This window comes from Salmo trutta, chromosome 14 (genome assembly GCF_901001165.1).
Source record: "Salmo trutta chromosome 14, fSalTru1.1, whole genome shotgun sequence".
Classification (NCBI taxonomy): Eukaryota; Metazoa; Chordata; class Actinopteri; order Salmoniformes; family Salmonidae; genus Salmo; species Salmo trutta.
In genome coordinates, this window is record NC_042970.1 from 18,725,789 (window position 1) to 18,746,407 (window position 20,619).

A 20,619-nucleotide genomic window follows, 5' to 3' on the forward strand; every position below is an offset into this window, starting at 1 on the left:
CGAGGGTGGCTGTTGTCGATGTGTTCCTGGTTCGAGCCCAGGTAGGAGCGAGGAGAGGAACGGAAGCTATACTGTTACACTGGCAATACTAAAGTGCCTATAAGAACATCCAATAGTCAAAGGTTTATGAAATACAAATCGTATAGAGAGAAATAGTCCTATAATTCCTATAATAACTACAACCTAAAACTTCTTACCTGGGAATATTGAAGACTCATGTTAAAAGGAACCACCAGCTTTCATATGTTCTCATGTTCTGAGCAAGGAACTTAAACGTTAGCTTTTTTACATGGCACATATTGCACTTTTACTTTCTTCTCCAACACTTTGTTTTTGCATTATTTAAAACAAATTGAACATGTTTCATTATTTATTTGAGGCTAAATTGATTTTATTGATGTATTATATTAAGTTAAAATAAGTGTTCATTCAGTATTGTTGTAATTGTCATTGTTACAAATAAATAAATAAATTAAAATCGGCCGATTAATCGGTATCTGCCCTTTGGGCATCCAATAATCGGTATCGGTATCAGCGTTGAAAAATCATAATCGGTCGACCTCTACTCTGTACGTCTATGTAGATATTCCATAAAAAACTGCCGTTTTCAGCTACAATAGTAATTTGCAACATTAACAATGTCTACACTGTATTTCTGATCAATTTGATGCTATTTTAATGGGCAAAAAAAAGTGTTTTTCTTTCAATAACAAGGACATTTCTAAGCGACCCCAAACTTTTGAACGGTACATTTTTTATCCAACATGTTGTGGTTGCCTGAGGCTTGGTGATCATGGAATCAGTAGGCTATTAAACAAACACTCAAACAAAAGCAGGATCTGTCTTATTTCTGTAGATATATTTAGATGATTTATAAAGCCAGGCACATTTAACAGTTAGGCTATTGATTATAGACTTAATTAAGTTGGGGTTTCCTCTTTCCTCACTTTTCTTAGACAATTAGGGCAAGTGCTGTTTTCCTGTCTCCTAACTCCGTTGCTGCCTCTGCCACATTGTTGTCAACACCAATACAGTGGCTTGCGAAAGTATTCACCCCCTTGGCATTTTCCCTATTTGTTTGCCTTACAACCTGGAATTAAAATGGATTTTTGGGGGGTTTGTATCATTTGATTTACACAACATGCCTACCACTTTGAAGATGCTAAATATTTTTTTATTGTGAAACAAACAAGAAATAAGGCAAAAAACAGAAAACTGGAGCGTGCATAACTATTCACCCCTCCAAAGTCAATACTTTGTAGAGCCACCTTTTGCAACAATTACATCAGCATGTCTCTTGGGGTATGTCTCTATAAGCTTGGCACATCTAGCCACTGGGATTTTTGCCCATTCTTCAAGGCAAAACTGCTCCAGCTCCTTCAAGTTGGATGGGTTCCGCTGGTGTACAGTAATATTTGAGTCATACCACAAATTCTCAATTGGATTGAGGTCTGGGCTTTGACAAGACATTTAAATGTTTCCCCACCACTCAAGTGTTGCTTTAGCAGTATGCTTAGGGTCATTGTCCTGCTGGAAAGTGAACCTCCATCCCTGTCTCAAATCTCTGGAAGACTGAAACAGGTTTCCCTCAAGAATTTCCCTGTATTCAGCTCCATCCATCATTCCTTCAATTCTGACCAGTTTCCCAGTCCCTGCCAATGGAAAAACATCCCCACAGCATGATGCTGCCACCAACATGCTTCACTGTGGGGATAGTGATCTCGGGGGGATGAGAGGTGTTGGGTTTGCGCCAGACATAGTGTTTTCCTTGATGGGCAAAAGCTCCATTTTAGCCTCATCTGACCAGAGTACCTTCTTTCATATGTTTGGGGAGTCTACCACATGCCTTTTGGCGAACACCAAATGTGTTTGCTTATTTTTTTCTTTCAGCAATGGCTTTTTTTCTGGTCACTCTTCCGTAAAGCCCAGCTCTGAGGAGTGTACGGCTTAAAGTGGTCCTATGGACAGATACTCCAATCTCCACTGTGGAGCTTTGCAGCTCCTTCAGGGTTATCTTTGGTCTCTTTGTTGCATCTCTGATTAATGCCCTCCTTGCCTGGTCTGTGAGTTTTGGTGGGCGTCCCTCTCTTGGCAGGTTTGTTGTGGTGCCATATTCTTTCCATTTTTTAATAATGGATTTAATGGTGCTCCGTGGGATGTTCAAAGTTTCTGATATTTTTTTATAACCCAACCCTGATTTGTACTTCTCCACAACTTTGTCCCTGACCTGTTTAAAGAGCTCCTTGGTCTTCATGGTGCCGCTTGCTTGGTGGTGCCCCTTGCTTAGTGGTGTTGCAGACTCTGGGGCCTTTCAGAACAGGCGTATATATACTGAGATCATGTGACAGATCATGTGACACTTAAATTGCACACAGGTGGACTTTATTTAACTATTTATGTGACTTCTGAAGGTAATTGGTTGCACCAGATCTTATTTAGGGGCTTCATAGCAAAGGGAGTGAATACATACGCACACACCCCTTTTTATTATTTTTTATTTTTAAGTTCTTTTTTTCATTTCACTTCACCAATTTGGACTATTTTGTGTATGTCCATTACATGAAATCCAAATAAAAATATATTCAAATTACAGGTTGTAATGCAACAAAATAGGAAAAACCCCAACGGGGATGAATACTTTTGTAAGGCACAGTATGCTGGTTAAGTTTGCTGCTATGCACATAGCAACATGGTCTAGGAAAAGACGCTAATTCAACAGCGCACTGATGTTTCAGAACCGCAGACTGCGACCACTATCCAACGCAGGAGAAAGCGCATTTGTTATAAAACAACATAATTTTCTATTAGTGTTGCACCATTGTTCTTACGTAATATAACCATATCTGTGGAGGCTGCTGAGGGGAGGAGCGGCTCATAATAATAGCCGTAACGGAGCAAATGGAATGGTATCAAACACCTGGAAACCATGTGTTTGATGTATTTGATACCACTCCACTGATTCCCCCAACCTCCTGTGAACCATATGCAATTTCAGTAGCACGTCTTTGTTATGGACTGTGCAATCTCCATGGCCTCCACAATGCATTAGTCCACCCAGACAGGTGTCTTGTACACCATTAAAGTATTATAATTTTTTGTTACTGCTCGACTAAAGAAATCTCGTTCGACCAACAGCCTATTAACCAAACAATCGACCAGTCGACTAAATGGGGTCAGCCCTAACACCCAGTACAGTTATTATCCAGTAGCAGAGCATCAAACTCACTGGGAGAATTTCTAGTTTTGCCTTTGTGTTTACTAACAGGCCTACAGTAAAGTTGAAAATGCATTTGTTGTGGATGGAGAAATAAGCTTGTCAGTTATTGGACATTATTCTAAAACCATTTTCATGTTGTGATTTGTGAATGAGAGCATGATATACACGCTTTCAACATGTTGACTAATCAATTTCTCAATTTAACGGCGAGCACCATTGTTAGAAATGAGTAAATCAAACTTTTCAGTTAATATTATAGAGTCCAATCGGATTAGGCATCGGAAGTGCGTTTCTGTGTACTTTATACATAATTGTAAGTGATGATTGAAGGTCTAATTCAAAGAGTTTTAATCACAATGTGAACCTCTTGCAGTGTCATCTTTTTTGTAAATGCCTCATAAAATGAATAGACGAGTAGCCTCTTTTTCGAGCATAATGGATACATTAGAATATGAGATGGATGGTAGATTAGTATCCCTCACAATATTTCACTCTATCTCACCTGTCCTCCTCTTTTCCCTCTATAGTGGCCGATCTCACATAAAAGACCTAGGGGAACACAGTAAGATTGCAGATGAACCTCACATGGACAGGTTCATTAAAAATGGGGGATCAGGGAATTTTACCTTTTTGTTTGCAGTCATTCTTCAAAGTGGAGTTGAGCAAAGGGCCGACCACATTTATATGATCCCTTGGGGAGATTGATTGTTGGAACCTGTTTAGCCACTGTATGATTTTACACTCTTTCTGTAGCCAATACATGCTGTTGTTTATGTTTGTTTATACAACGGTTGGGACTAATCCAAATGCTGATTGGTTGAAACCGCATTCCAGCAGGTGTCTATTCCACAAGTTACCACCAGCTAAATGTATGACTAAATGTATGAATACCTATTTACTCTGTTCCATCTGACTGCACAATCCAGTGTCTCATCAGCCCAGCCAAGCAATTTATAAACTTGATCTCCACTATAAAAAGCATCTAGACATTATCTCACATTGCTTTTAGACTAACATTTAGTTTTCAACAGCGGAGATTTGTATAAATTCGAACCAGTTGTTGTCGCACAGTAATGAACGTGTCGGGAGTCGGGATGAGACAGACAGGCATGCAGCTAGTTTGCAGTCTTTCCAGATTCAGTTTGAAGTGATTGTGTTTGCTGTGTTGTTGGCTAGCTCCTGACAAGAGAGCACATTTTCTATGCCAGGTCAAATTGCGCATCATTAGCTCATTGTTATGGATGTATCCAAATAAATGTCACTAGAAAATAGCTTAAAAAATGCAAATGCAGCTACTTTGTTGTTATTCTGGCTGCACTGTTTGACGTAAGTTAGCCGTAGTTGGCTAGCTAGCAAGCAAGGGATAAGAACGTTGCCAGCCAGGATGACAATAGAACATTTAGAACGATTGAGTGGGTTGCGTCCATAGAATCAGAATAAATTCATAAAAATATGTCAATCATTATTTGAATATGTTGGTAACCCATTGTTTAAAAGTGATAATGCCTTCAAAGCCGGTGTTTGCAGTATATATTGTCACAGGCCTAACACATGTGCCAATATATCCTCCAAACACTGGCTTTGAGGGCATTATCAGTTAATTAGTATCCACCTCTGATTGGCAGGGCTTATATCTGTCTGCCAAATAGGTCCACACCCTCCCATCATACCAATCGCATTGGAGCTGACTCTCCTTTTCCACCATGTGAGATCATTCTGTTGGAACTGAAGTCACGTGTTGTGATGTTATTACGGTAAACCTCAAGAGTGCTAACCGACCATTCAACATCACTTCAACAAAAGAGACAGGTCGTCACCAGGCTGACATGACTGTAGTTGTTGCTGGATGATTCACCCACTGAAGACATGATGCATCACTGGGTGTACGTATGCTCCATTGTTATACTCACTTCACATTTTGATAGACTTCCAGTACAGTAGATATTCTACAGAAAATGGATTGCACAAAGTATTTTTATTCCTCTCCTGTTATGGATGCGTTTACAATTATATTAGTGGCCTGTGAGGCAAGGTATCTGTTAAGTAATCAAGTGTAATATTCCACAGGCTAATTAGCAGTGCAAAAATTTGGAGAAGTAAATCAATGGATGCAAATATGTTCTCTATATTTCATTGTAAAACTCTTGGAGATGGATCTTGTTGAAGCTTCCATTGGTCCTTTGGAGTTGACATTATTACTCTACATCACCTGCAGGGCTTCAGACTGCAACCATTTAGTTGCATTTTGCGACCCTTTGACTTGGTTGTGTGAGTAAAACATTTATTTGGTCGCACTCGTGCAAGCTACACATTCTACCTGGTCACCTCAATCAAAAAGTTTTTTGGGCAGATAAAACCATTAATTTGTTCAACTGTAAAGTGCATTGTCATGATTGCTGTAATAAAAGTGTCTGTTTCACATTGGCAGGCTTCTGTAATGAGCGAGCCTCTCACACTCTCCCCCCTCATGCTCCCCTCGTGATCTTATAACATTTAAAAATGCAATTGCGGGGGAAAACTTGGAAGCAACTAGTTGTCCATATTAAAAAGAGGAGGGTCTCGGCTTTCTGTGGATGTTATTATTGATCTCAAAGTACACTGTTTTACAGTCAAGATATCTGATATTGCTTTGAAATATGGAGCGTGCGAAATGTGCATCGGCCATCGCAAGCGAGTGCACTAGGCCTAATTGCTAAGTTATGTTAGGACATTCAATTTACTGTTAGATTAATACATGGCCAGCAGTAGGTGTTAGAGTTAGCGATCTAGCTAATGTGTTTTGAGTTTCAACTTCCTCAAGTGGTGAATTAGCACCAATTGAATTAGGCCTATATATCAAATTAGTGCACATAAAGATGAAGGCAAATGTATCTCTATTCAACAACAACAAAAATCTGGAGCCCTATTTTGACAGTAAAATATAACAAAAATAGCCTAATTGTCAACCCAAAAATCTTGACAATTACTGGATTAGGTTGCATATCAAAATATTTCAAAGCATTCATTCTTGCTTGGACATGTCAGATGTAACAGTAAGCATTGTGAAAGACTTTATAATGACTTTCTAAGAAAGGGGAAAATGTTTGTATCCTTGACCTGTTAGCTAGGTAGTAATGGGTCCAGTTTATTGTTTTCACTCTGAATCCTTCATTATGTGAAAACTTAGATGTGTTAGGCTTTCTTATATTTTAGTTTAGCTCATATAAATGATTTGCATGAAATTTGTCCCTCCTGATTTAGGTTGTTTGGAACTCTTCTTCTTTGGAACCATGCCAATTGAATTGTCTGCTTTCTAACACACTAGGAGACTAGGGAATATGGTTCTCTTTGGGCTTGAGGCTTGATCTCCTTATGTGCCCCCCCCATCCATTCACATCACAATTAGTGATTTCGACCATTCCCAAATGGCCCACATAATTAAAGAGTTGGCATTATAATTACAATGTGTTTATTGTCTGTTTATGGGTGGTGTGCTGTACATAACACTTGGACATTTCATTGGAGTAAATGGATTGAGGTTTTTTAATACACTTTCTGTAAATGTGATTTCATGTATCAATGATACCTCCTTCATCAGCCCTTTGACAGTTGCACTGTTTGTCCTATGTGCAGCGTAATTTGGCCGACAGCGGTAACTGGCAGCCGAAATAACCAAATTATTTAGTCATGGGTTTTTAACGGGCACAACGGCAAATGGATGTTAAGTAAATGATGCAATTTATTCCCTTCCTTCTCATTGCCAGGCTGGTTGCCACGGGACTTCTGCCAGCTTTAAGTAAGTGGTACCCAGATGGTATTCACATGACGCCCACTTGGTTACAAAATCGTCCCCGGGAATAACTCTGCTGCCACAACAACCAATAGGTCAATTGAGCAGGAGATCCTGTTGCTTCCACAGTTTTGCATATGCAAATCTGCTAATGTTGTGTCATTTCGGTAAATTCTGGGGGAAGGTTGTATCTCAGGGGTCCTAAACGAATTGGAAAGGAGCCGAGTTAATGAGCGGAGCTGGAGAGAGAGATAGAAGGGAGACATCCTCCACCTCAGATTGCTTCCTCTGTGCTAAAGCATGGCTTCCTGGATCCTCCACTTCTTGCTCACCCAGCCTCCTGCTCCTCCGTCGTGGAGAGGGGAAGTGCCTGTGATGAAGATGGGCCTGTAATGGGATAGTCCACTGGGCTCTCAGTCGGATAAAGTGATTTTTCTACCATCTTAGGAAAAAAGCCATTCTATTTCTGGAACATGAGTGTGGAAGACAATGCCTGGGCTTTCTCCTGCTCTCTCTTTCTCTCTCTCTCTCTCTCTCTCTCGCTCTTTCTCTCTCATCCTCACTCTCTCTCCCACTTTCTCTGTCTCTCTCATCCTCCATCTCCTCTCTCTGTCTGCCAAACTTTTATACCGGCTCTCATCAGCTGCAGCTGTGGTGCACTCTGTCTCGATTTCTCCTCCTGGAGAAGTGGTGAATTGTGTCGTCTGCAGCCACTAACAGCCAACAGCTGCTTTAGCCCGCTGCAGAGGGAGGACAATGTGGAACTGATTTTCAGAGAGAGAGAGAAATAAATAAACAATGTAAAAAAAACAATACCTCTCCCAACACACAGCTTATGCAAATTGGGAACATGTGTTTGTAGATCGATAAGCCATGCTTGTGCATGAGAAGTCTACAGTGACCGCTTTACACAGAGATGTATGTTACCATGAGCAGTTCTTTATCTGCAAGATGTTGGCCTACACATCTGTTTGTAAAAAAAAAATAGAAAATATGTTAACCCACTCAATATGATGAAATGCATAAACTATTTGTTGTTGAGTTGTGACATTAATCTCCCTGGATCTGGGGAGTGTTAGTGGATAAGACACCAGCTGTACCGGGTGGGGAAAAGTTTTACTCATTGTGGTGGGAGGAGGGTCAAACTGTCAGTAGGTCAAAGGTCAGATAAAAAAAAGGGGAAAAAAAGACAATGCAACAATGGCAGATCTACACACATTTAATGAACATGTCTGCCAAGTCTGTTTCTGCCTCAACAAAATAACCCAAATTCTTTAAAATAGCCCAAACAACCTTGGCTTTCGTGAACTAACACTCGCACTTAACTTTTTTCCCTACTTGCACTGACGTTACTGATAGCTAATTTATTGAGGAAAAATGTACTTACTATGACTGAGATATATGGTTGTCCCGCCTAGCTATCTTAAGATGAATGCACTAGCTGTAAGTCGCTCTGGGTAAGAGCGTCTGCTAAATAAAATAAACATCTAAACATAGATATTTGGATTGCATTGGTTTCAAATTGAACATCTACAATTTGGGTTGGAGCCTTGAGACCTTTGGGCTTTTGGCTTGACCCAAAGTAAAAGTCCAAAACTCTGCGATTGTCAGTGTGTCATAAGCTGCTATTAGCATTGGTAGAAATGTTAATGCTCAGAGGCTCATCGCCTCCAGGGAATGGCTTTCTATCACATGCTCACATTCTTTTAAAAGGGAAATGGAAGATGAATTTTGCCCATAAAGGCTGTATCACAAGGGCTTTTTATCCTAAATGGCTCTGGGGATTGTTATCTGTGGGAAGTGTGCCCTGCCTCCGTCGTGTTTAATCAAGTGTCCACTTAGTTGTGACTGGGAGTAATTGTTCCCAAGTGGGCCACACACTGACCTGTTAATGTCGGCGTTGACCCTCTAACCTTGTCAGCACATCTTAGGGAGGAGTTTAAATCATGTGGATCTCCTTCTTGCCTTTGCGCTGCCTGGGCAAGTGGGTGTCGGTGCTGATAGACTACTCTCTTATAATTGTCCCCAGCAGCATGGGTCAGCCAGGGGTGCTCCCCAAGCCCGGCTCTTATTAGATGAGGTACTGGGAGTGCTGTGACTTAATGGGTCAAGCCATTGATCCAATCCAGCCACAATGTTCTGTCTCTACAGTCAGATGAAGCCCTGCTAGCTACCTAATGACTCTCAGAGTTGCAGGCTCTGTTGACTGTGTTGGACAGAGACAGCATTCTGAGGCAACCAAACGCTATTGAAAACATGCCATTCGGTCCCATCTATAATGTTTCGGTATTTTGCCAATGGGTCTCTTATTTGTGTGTGATTTGACATCCCGTTGACTGTGGTGTCCTCTGTGTATTAGATATTGATGAGGTAGAGTAGGTTGTCCTTGTCCCCATCCAGTCTGATGTTTCATGAACCTGGGTAGAACAAAGACCTTTACCAAAAGTTTGTTGTCAGATCGGTTGGAAACATGACACACAAATAATTAACAAACTACACTGAACAAAAATATGAACGCAACATATAACGTGTTGGTCCCATGTTTCATGAGCTGAAATAAAATATGCACAAAAAGCTGATTTATCTCAAAGTTTGTGCACAAATTTGTTTACATCCCTGTTAGTGAGCATTTCTCCTTTGGCCAAGATAATCCATCCACCTGACAGGTGTGGCATATCAAGAAGCTGATTAAACAGCATGATCATTACACAGGTGCACCTTGTGCTGGGGACATCAAAAGGCCACTCTAAATGCCACATGTCTCAAGTTTTGAGTGAGTGTGCAATTGGCATGCTGACTGCAGGAATGTCCACCAGAGCTATTGCCAGAGAATTGAATGTTAATTTCTCTACCATAAACCACCTCCCAACGTCGTTTTAGTAAAATTTGGCAGTACATTCAACCGGCCTCACAACTACAGACCATGTGTATGGCGTTGTGTGGGTGAGCGGTTTGCTGATGTCAATGTTGTGAACAGAGTCCCCCATGGTGGTGGTGGGGTTATGGTATGGGCAGGGATAAGCTACAGACAACAAACTGAATTGCATTTTATCGATAGCAATTTGAATGCATAAAAATACCATGATGTGATCCTGAGGCCCATTGTGAGGCCCCTTGTTTCTCAGGTACCAACAGATGCATATTTGTATTTCCAGTCATGTGAAATCCATAGATTATGGCCTAATGAATTTATTTCAGTTGACTGATTTCCTCATATGACCTGTAAACTCAGTAAAATCTTTGATATTGTTGCATGTTGCATTTATATTTTTGTTCAGTATATTTTAAAGTGTCTGGTTACGAGTTCTTTTTGAAACTGACAAGGACTGTAATTTGGGTCAAAAGGAGAGATTAAAATCACATGTTTCTAAAGCTGAAGGTTGTGTGTTGAGCAGCTGCTGTGTGGAAGTCCACAAGTGAAGAAAAACTTAGCTGTTGTATCTGTCTATTTGATGTGAAGATGACTGTGAAGATATTGTACTGTATCTTACAGTGCTTGGTTGTTTGTTTCATTTTATGGATGGAAAGCAGTAGCATGTCTTTAAACTAAACCATCACTTTTTAAGTGCTCATTTGCGAAGTTAAATAAAAGTAGGCTACCTCATTTCAAAATTGAAGTACTTTTAATCTTTCTTCAGATCCCTTATACGAGACCATGCATAAATCCAATCTCTTTCGAATGATCTCATCAATTATTACCATTGTAAATTCTGCATGGTGGTACTCTTTTCCCAAGTCTTTCCTTTTTGAGCAAGGTGAAGCCACCATGGTGCAGCCATAAATTCAGAGGGGTGAAGCGGTCTATTGGGATCAACAGATTTTTGGGAGTCATTTACAATTCAGCAGACACTGTTATTCAGAGCGATTTAGGGTTAAGTGCCTCGCTCAAGGGCACATCGACAGATTTTTCACTGAGTCTGCTCAGGGATTCAAACTAGCATCCTTTTGGTTACTGGCTCAACACTATTAACCACTAATCTATCTGCCGCCCTGTAATGACAGGCATGCAGACGGGTAATCAGAAGGGTCTTATCAGGGGCCGTTCAGAGGCTGATGGCGGGCAGAGGAATGTGATCTGGCTGTGGAAACAACGCCGCGTTAATGGGGTTAGCCAAATTCCACACTCATGAATTATGAGGCGGGCCTGGGGTTTGTTGTGTATGGTTTGGGGCCTCTACACACTAGTGCTGTACAGAGAGAGAGTCAGAGTTATATATTTGGTCTTTTGGCACTGTCTCTCATAGACAAGCTCAATTAATGGTTCTGGATCTCCTTCTTCTGTTCTGCCAATAGGGGAAAAAATATGCATTATACACTCATGCCATAAACAGATAGGTCAAAAGATATAGATAGACCGACACACGCTCGAATGCACATCCAGGTCACCCGTGATACAAGTCAGTATTCAACGTTCATCCATTTCTGATGTCTGGAGATTACATAGAAACCGGCCACTAGGGGCAACAGTGAGCTCTCTTTCCTTCATGTAGGTTTCGGTTTTTCCTAGGGTGTTGTGGAGGGGGATGGTGGATAGGTTGCAAGGTCGAATCCAGCGATAGAAAGTTATGTTTGAGATTGTTGTTTTAAGCCTATCCCAAGCCTTAACCATTCTGAGTTATAATGCCTAACTTTAAGATTTTGGAGTTAATGCCTTAACTTAACCTTAAACATTTAAAAATGTCAAGTTTGAGAAACATGGATGAACGTTGAATTGTGACGTGAAACTGTGAGAGCTAGTTGCACACAGAGACAGACAGACAGATGTTGTTGTCTTATGAATTAATACTTCAACAAGTACAGCATGTAAAGAGGCCAATATTATCTGGTATTGATTTTAGGTCTGTCGATGACTAAGTTCACAATTGTAATTTTGGAACTGACTGAATTTTCAGAATGGTGTTCAGAAAATGGCCTTGCAAAATCCAGATTATTTTCAGACAGAGCTCACACACAATGGTGCAGGTTTATAGGTCAATATGTCACTGAGAACATACAGCGTTCTGGGGGAACACAGATTTCTGTGGTTGTACACATTGTTATTTTGTTAACGCTGACATTTACATCAGCAGCATCATCACCGCATTATGCAATTGTGAGAGTGTTAAATATCAGTCATACTAATCTGTCTTTGTAAAGATGAAAACAGTGAGATGACTATGTATTTAGGTCAGGAGATGACAACTGGAATCAGTGCGTCATAACGCATGTAAAATATGTGTGCTTGTAGCTGATCACATTTAATTTCCCCTCTGATAATGCCACTCCTGTTGATGTGGGTTAAGTGAACTGGGTTTTGTCTAGAAAGGATACAGCTTTTGTCAGAATTGACTTTTCGTAGCAGGTTTAGGAGAACTAATGCAGCAGGATAGGATAATTATTGTAGCGGGTTAGGTCAATTTGACAAAAGCTGTATACCATCTAGACATGACCAGTGAACTGTAGATACTTTCCTTACCTTTTCACTTCCTGTTTGTAATAGTCTTATCTATGTCTCCCCTGACCCTCTCTTCTGGTTGTCACTAATTACCACAGCCACAAAGTGAAAATGGGCTTTATCGTAAAAATGTATGATACCAAAAATGTGCTTTTTGGTCTTTAATTTAAGGTTAGTGTTAGGCATAAGTTTAGCATTGTGGTTAGGGTTAAGGTTAAGATTTAAAATCCAATTTTAAGAAGATACATTTTAGAAATAGGCAGGGTTTAGCCATAATTATGACTTTGGTAACTAGTGACAACCATCTCTTCTGTCCTTCTCATACCTAAATACAGTGTCATCTGTGAACTCCCAATGGTCCCGCCCCTGAAGACCCTGAGCTGAATTTTCATTGGAAGAATGGAACGCCAGTCTTTCCTACACAAGTGAACACGGTATGTGCACAGCCTTACTCTTATCTACTTTAAATGTCCGTTTTTTTTCAAATGTTCTCTAACTCTTTGTGAACTAGAAGGCTGCAGCATAGTGAGATTTAACTTGTTAGGCTAATTTGCATCTTATTATAATTAGGTTAAACTAGATACCAACACATATTCTAAAGTATTTTCATGAATTGTTAATTGTTCAGGCTAATAATTGAAAACTATTTTATTTGACCAAATTGCATTATGACTTTGAATAATGAAACAACTAATCGGAATGTCTTAGAAATAATGTGTCGGCTAAATTTATCAAGAACTTTGTTGAAAATATGATGTTCCTATTTTATTCAAATTAGCAAGTTTTAAATTAATACTTTGATGCATTGCGGAAAATATTACCACTTACAGTTGAAGTCAGAAATGTACATACACCTTAGCCAAATACATTTCAACTCAGTTTTTCTAAATTCCTGACATTTAATCCTAGTAAAACTTCCCTGTCTTAGGTCAGTTAGGATCACCACTTTATTTTAAGAATGTGAAAAATGTCAGAATAATAGTAGAGAGAATGATTTATTTCAGCTTTTATTTCTGTCATCACATTTCCAATTCGTCAGAAGTTTACATAAACTCAATTAGTATTTGGTATCATTGCCTTTAAATTGTTTAACTTGGCTCAAATGTTTTGGGTAGCTTTCCACAAGCTTCCCACAATAAGTTGGGTAAATTTTGGCCCATTCCTCCTGACAGAGCTGGTGTAACTGAGTCAGATTTGTAGGCCTCCTTGCTCGCACACGCGTTTTCAGTTCTGCCCACAAATGTTCTATAGGATTGAGGTCAGGGCTTTGTGATGGCCACTCCAATACCTTGACTTTGTTGTCCTTAAGCCATTTTGCCACAACTTTGAAAGTATGCTTGGGGTCATTGTCCATTTGGAAGACCCATTTGCGACCAAGCTTTAACTTCCTGACTGATATGTTGAGATGTTGCTTCAATTTATCCACATAATTTTTCTCCTCATGATGCCATCTATTTTGTGAAGTACACCAGTCCCTCCTGCAGCAAAGCACCCCCACAACTTGATGCTGTCACCCCTGTGCTTCACGGTTGGGATGGTGTTCTTCGGCTTGCAAGCCTCCCCCTTTTTCCTCCAAAAATAACAATGGTCATTATGGCCAAACAGTTCTATTTTTGTTTCATCAGACCAGAGGACATTTCTCCAAAAAGTATGATCTTTGTCCCCATGTGCAGATGCAAACCGTAGTGTGGCTTTTTTATGGCGGTTTTGGAGCAGTGACTTCTTCCTTGCTGAGCGGCCTTTCAGGTTATGTTGATATTGGACTCGTTTTACTGTGGATATAGATACTTTTGAACCTGTTTCCTCCAGCATCTTCACAAGGTCCTTTGCTGTTGTTCTGGGATTGAGTTGCCCTTTTTTGCACCAAAGTACGTTCATCTCTAGGATACAGAACGCGTCTCCTTTCTGAGCGGTATGACGGCTGCGTGGTCCCATGGGGTTTATACTTGCGTACTATTGTTTGATGAACGTGGTACCTTCAGGCGTTTTGGATTTTTTTTTCTGAGGTCTTGGCTGATTTGTTTTGATTTTCCCATGCTGTCAAGCAAAGAAACGCTGAGTTTGAAGGCAGGCCTTCAAATACATCCACAGGTACACCTCCAATTGACTCAAATGATGTCAAGTAGCCTATCAGAAGCTTCTAAAGCCATGACATCATTTTCTGGAATTTTCCAAATGTTTCAAGCCACAGTCAACTTAGTGTATGTAAACTTCTGACCCACTGGAATTGTGATACTGTGAATTATAAGTGAAATAATCTGTCTGTAAACAATTGTTGGGAAAATTACTTGTGTCATGCACACAGTAGATGTCCAAACCGACTTGCCAAAACTATAGTTTGTTAACAAGAAATTTGTGGAGTGGTTGAAAAACTAGTTTTAATTACTCCAACCTAAGTGTATGCAAAGTTCCGACTTCAACTGTATGTATGGAGTTGTAATGTAAATGTAAATCTTGAATAGTGACTTTAATTAGACATTATGCTAAACATGTTTTTGTTATTGTTTTACCAATTGTGTTTTGAAAATGTTTTAGGGTTAGATTTCTAATATTACATTTGAAAATGCAGAACATGTATTTCACAAACATCTACAGAATATTTTTTATTTTTTTCACCTTTATTTAACCAGGTAGGCAAGTTGAGAACAAGTTCTCATTTACAATTGCAACCTGGCCAAGATAAAGCAAGGCAGTTCGACACATACAACAACACAAAGTTACACATGGAATAAAACAAACATACAGTCAATAATACAATAGAAAAATAAGTCTATATACAATGTGAGCAAATGAGGTGAGATAAGGGAGGTAAAGGCAAAAAAAGGCCATGGTGGCAAAGTAAATACAATATACCAAGTAAAACACTGGAATGGTAGATTTGTAGTGGAAGAAAGTGCAAAGTAGAAATAGAAATAATGGGGTGCAAAGGAGCAAAATAAATAAATACAGTAGGGGACGGGGTAGTTGTTTGGGCTAAATTATAGATGGGCTATGTACAGGTGCAGTGATCTGTGAGCTGCTCTGACAGCTGGTGCTTAAAGCTAGTGAGGGAGATAAGTGTTTCCAGTTTCAGAGATTTTTGTAGTTCGTTCCAGTCATTGGCAGCAGAGAACTGGAAGGAGAGTCGGCCAAAGGAGGAATTGGCTTTGGGGGTGACCAGAGAGATATACCTGCTGGAGCGCGTGCTACAGGTGGGTGCTGCTATGGTGACCAGTGAGCTGAGATAAGGGGGGGCTTTACCTAGCAGGGTCTTGTAGATGACCTGGAGCCAGTGGGTTTGGCGATGAGTATGAAGCGAGGGCCAGCCAACGAGAGCGTACAGGTCGCAGGGGTGGGTAGTATATGGGGCTTTGGTGACAAAACGGATGGCACTGTGACAGACTGCATCCAGTTTATTGAGTAGGGTATTGGAGGCTATTTTGTAAATTACATTGTCGAAGTCGAGGATCGGTAGGATGGTCAGTTTTACGATGGTATGTTTGGCAGCATGAGTGAAGGATGCTTTGTTGCGAAATAGGAAGCCAATTCTAGATTTAACTTTGGATTGGAGATGTTTGATGTGAGTCTGGAAGGAGAGTTTACAGTCTAAACAGACACCTAGGTATTTGTAGTTGTCCACATATTCTAAGTCAGAACCGTCCAGAGTAGTGATGCTGGACGGACGGGCAGGTGCAGGCAGCGATCGGTTGAAGAGCATGCATTTAGTTTTACTTGTATTTAAGAGCAGTTGGAGGCCACGGAAGGAGAGTTGTATGGCATTGAAGCTCGTCTGGAGGGTAGTTAACACAGTGTCCAAAGAAGGGCCAGAAGTATACAGAATGGTGTCGTCAGCGTAGAGGTGGATCAGAGACTCACCAGCAGCAAGAGCGACATCATCGATGTATACAGAGAAAAGTGTTGGCCCAAGAATTGAACCCTGTGGCACCCCCATAGACACTGCCAGAGGCCCGGACAACAGGACATCCGATTTCACACATTGAAGTCTATCAGAAAAGTAGTTGGTGAACCAGGCGAGGCAATCATTTGAGAAACCAAGGCTATTGAGTCTGCCGGTGAGGATGTGGTGATTGACAGAGTCGAAAGCCTTGGCCAGGTCAATGAACACGGCAGCACAGTATTGTTTCTTATCGATGGCAGTTACGATGTCGTTTAGGACCTTGAGCGTGGCTGAGGTGCACCCATGACCAGCTCTGAAACCAGATTGCATAGCGGAGAAGGTGCGGTGGGATTCGAAATGGTCGGTAATCTGTTTGTTGACTTGGCTTTCGAAGACCTTAGGCAGGCTGGGATAGATATAGGTCTGTAGCAGTTTGGGTCAAGAGTGTCCCCCCCTTTGAAGAGGGGGATGACCGCAGCTGCTTTCCAATCTTTGGGAATCTCAGACGACACGAAAGAGAGGTTGAACAGGCTAGTAATAGGGGTTGCAACAATTTTGGCAGATCATTTTAGAAAGAAAGGGTCCAGATTTTCTTGCCTGGCTGATTTGTAGGGGTCCAGATTTTGCAGCTCTTTCAGAACATCAGCTGACTGGATTTGGGAGAAGGAGAAATGGGGAAGGCTTGGGCGAGTAGCTGTGGGGGGTGCAGTGCTGTTGACCGCGGTAGGGGTAGCCAGGTGGAAAGCAAGGCCAGCCGTAGAAAAATGCTTATTGAAATTCTCAATTAGAGTGGATTTATTGGTGGTGACAGAGTTTCCTATCCTCAGTGCAGTGGGCAGCTGGGAAGAGGTGTTCTTATTCTCCATGGACTTTACAGTGTCCCAGAACTTTTTTGAGTTTGTGTTGCAGGAAGCAAATTTCTGCTTGAAAAATCTAGCCTTGGCTTTTCTAACTGCCTGTGTATATTGGTTTCTAACTTCCCTGAAATGTGGCAAATCACGGGGGCTGTTCGATGCTAATGCAGAACGCCACAGGATGTTTTTGTGTTGGTTAAGGGCAGTCAGGTCTGGAGAGAACCAAGGGCTATATCTGTTCCTGGTTCTACATTTCTTGAATGGGGCATGCTTATTTAAGATGGTGAGGAAGGCATTTAAAAAAAATAACCAGGCATCCTCTACTGACAGATGAGGTCAATACCCTTCCAGGATACCTGGGCCAGGTCGATTAGAAAGGCTTGCTCGCTGAAGTGTTTCAGGGAGCGTTTGACAGTGATGAGTGGAGGTCGTTTGACCGCTCACCCATTACGGATGCAGGCAATGAGGCAGTGATCGCTGAGATCTTGGTTGAAAACAGCAGAGGTGTATTTAGAGGGCAAGTTGGTTAGGATGATATCTATGAGGGTGCCCATGTTTACAGCTTTGTGGTGGTACCTGGTAGGTTCATTGATAATTTGTGTGAGATTGAGGGCATCAAGCTTAGATTGTAGGATGGCTCGGGTGTTAAGCATGTTCATCATATAGCCTTTCATTTTTTTGACTGTATCATTCTAAATGATCACCTTATGTCATATTGGCCAAATCAATGAAAAGTAGCAATCAAAACAAATGATACACACTTTACTCCCTAAATGTGATGCATAGTACACCGGTCGTAGCAGCGTCGGCAGCTTTGTTTATGACAATCCTTTGTTTTTAATATCTTTGGCATTCTCTCCCTGTCCCTCTCCCCTGTCTGCAGTGGGTGCTCTGATTGGCTGAATACTTTCTGCACTGTAGTCTGGCTGGCTGCCAGCGCCTGCCTTGCCCCTGATCAGAAGTGAACGTGACATTTTTTCGGAGGTAATGGAATCTGTGTGCAATTAAATCTCAGACTGTGAAGAAGAGTCTATCGCCCCTCCCCCCTCCCTCGCCCCATCCCATCAGCAGGGGGGGTGGCGGTGATGATGAAACCGTCCCAGCAGGCCCCTCTCCTCGCCTTGCCACTACGCCTCTCTTTCTCAATCTCTATGTCAGGATGCATTTTTTAACTTCTCTGTGCCTGTGCCTTGGTCTCTGCCCAACAATTAATTACAGCAAATGTCAATTAAAATTCTCCCCAAATATTGTTGGAGAATTAAATTTCAATTATACAAATGACATTAGCCCATCTGGGGCGGCAGGGTAGCCTAGTGGTTAGAGTGTTGGACTAGCAATTGAAAGGTTGCAAGTTCAAATCCCTGAGCTGACAAGGTACCAATCTGTCGTTTTGCCCCTGAACAAGGCAGTTAACCCACTGTTCCTAGGCTTTCATTGAAAATAAGAATTTGTTCTTAACTGACCTGCCTAGTTAAATAAAGGTAAAAAAAATTAGAGGAAGTTAACATTGGTTTAATGAATTATACTCTAGGTGACAGTTGTTATTTAGTGGCAGTGCATTGTGGGCCTCTTCAACATGTTTTGATGTAAATGTGAAATGGAGTATAGAGGGAGAGGGAGAGAGAGAGACTGGTTTAGGGAGGAGTGGAAAGAGGGAGAGCGGACACATGCATGGATGAGAGGAGAAGAAGGGCACATCTCTCCATCTATCGACCCTTCTCCGCTGCTGTGCCGCTACACTTAACGCCTCATTTGTGGTCTCTGTGGCCAATGGCTTGAGTCAGTGATCTGTTGCCATAAAATACTGTTCTCTCTCTTTGCTGATGGTGCACTTGTTCATGGCTAATACCACAGAGCTCCTCTATGGCAGGTCTGAGACCTAATGGGTATGTATCCTCATCAAGATCACCCATAAACATAAAAGGATTTCCATTGTGGTTGAGACCGGTTAGACTCAGGCATACCGGGCTGGGCAGACACACATTTTCCTTTAACTTCTTGAAAAGGAGTTCCTATCTGAGTTCCTTGTCCTCAGTGGGTGGACTGGGAGAGAGGTAGGATTTCCAGGTCAAGGTCTTCTGAGCCTTCTCCCACCCACTGTCCCTCACACCCTCTCCGGCTGCAGGCTGGAGGGCAGGGCTCAATCTGCTGGCCCAGAGGGAGGTCACTCTTCTGGCCCTGATACAGACTGCAGTTTCCACACTCGCACATAGTAACTGGATCGCAACAGTCACTTTTCCTTTAATATGTTGCCCATATGTAAGGGCAATATATAAGGAACACATATTTAGAGAAATAATGGATATAATACATTTATCCTCTATTTCCTTTCTCTGTAGTTTTGCTTTCAAATGCATAGTCAACAGTTGCTGTTTTGTGAAATGATCACAATCATGTATGAATTTTGATTTATCCCACAATGCCAGTCGGTATTGACCTTTAATTTATGACTTATTTGTTTAGCTCTGTTTTTCTTTCATAATGAATCATTTATGTCAAGTACGACATGCATAAAGGAGTATTGTCTTAGAAAATACTAATGTCACTCAGGTCCTTTTCTCTCAGCAACTGAAGGTTAATTTAAACCAACAGTCAACTGAACCTCTCCATTTCCTTGTGGCCCTATGAAAACTATGGGTCACACTGAATGCCACCGGGTCCTGCTTTATTCACTAACATCCTGCTTAACAAGAAGACCTCCTATTCCTCCCAGCTCAGTTAGCGTTTTTCTCTGTTGCAGATGTTTCTCCCTAGTCATGTGATAGAGAGGAGACGGGTTTCACTCAGGGAAAGAGAGAGCGAGGCCTCATTGCTCTAGTGTCATTCTAATGGCAAATTAGATCAGTTTGACAGATAAACACAGACAATTGTTTTAATTGTATAATTATCTGTGGTTAGTGGAAATCTGCTGTGATGTGGTTAAAGGCCAGGGAAGAGTGCCGTTTAGCCTTTATGTGCTCATTTTGTCACTGAACAGGAAATGAACAACAACTACGAATCCTCAGGATATAGGACTCCCTCTCACACACACATACACAAACATACGGACATACTGTACGCGTACACTCTCCCAAACAACGCCCTTGGGCAGGCCGAGGCGTGCTCAGTGAGACGTTACCATTATAGTCATGTGTCTGCTCCACAGGCGTGGACTGAACGCTGTGTGGTGAAGCCTGTAGCCACCTGACTGGGATGGCAGAACTTAACACACATGTAACAGCAGCTCAACATACGGCCCACTAAACGCTACTGCCACTGTAGAGAGTTGGCGGGCCTCATCAGATCAGTAACCTAGCTTAATCACCGCTCAACCGATTCCTGAAAAGATGTCAAAATACTAGGCCATGGATCCAGATGGAGCTAATCACTGAATTTAGATCACTCACTCAGTGTGTTGTGGTCCTGCATAACATTATACCTATGGAGTGGTTTGTTTCACGTGCCTGGCTTTGCCACTGATTTGAGTGA

At 41.4% G+C, this 20,619-nt stretch overlaps 1 protein-coding gene across 7 annotated transcripts in view; it reads left to right on the plus strand.

Annotated features, from left to right (window-relative positions):
- The window catches only part of LOC115207551 (forkhead box protein P1-B), a 241,771-nt gene that overhangs the window by 15,456 nt on the left and 205,696 nt on the right, over positions 1 to 20,619 (plus strand). For 6 of the 7 annotated variants that reach the window (XM_029774727.1, XM_029774728.1, XM_029774729.1 and 3 more), the window contains exon 2: positions 12,756 to 12,854. The gene's annotated coding sequence lies outside the window, so the exon portion shown is untranslated. Of the gene's footprint in view, positions 1 to 12,755; positions 12,855 to 18,034; positions 18,136 to 20,619 lie in introns of all 7 variants that reach the window. The other variant, XM_029774722.1, reaches the window with a different exon arrangement.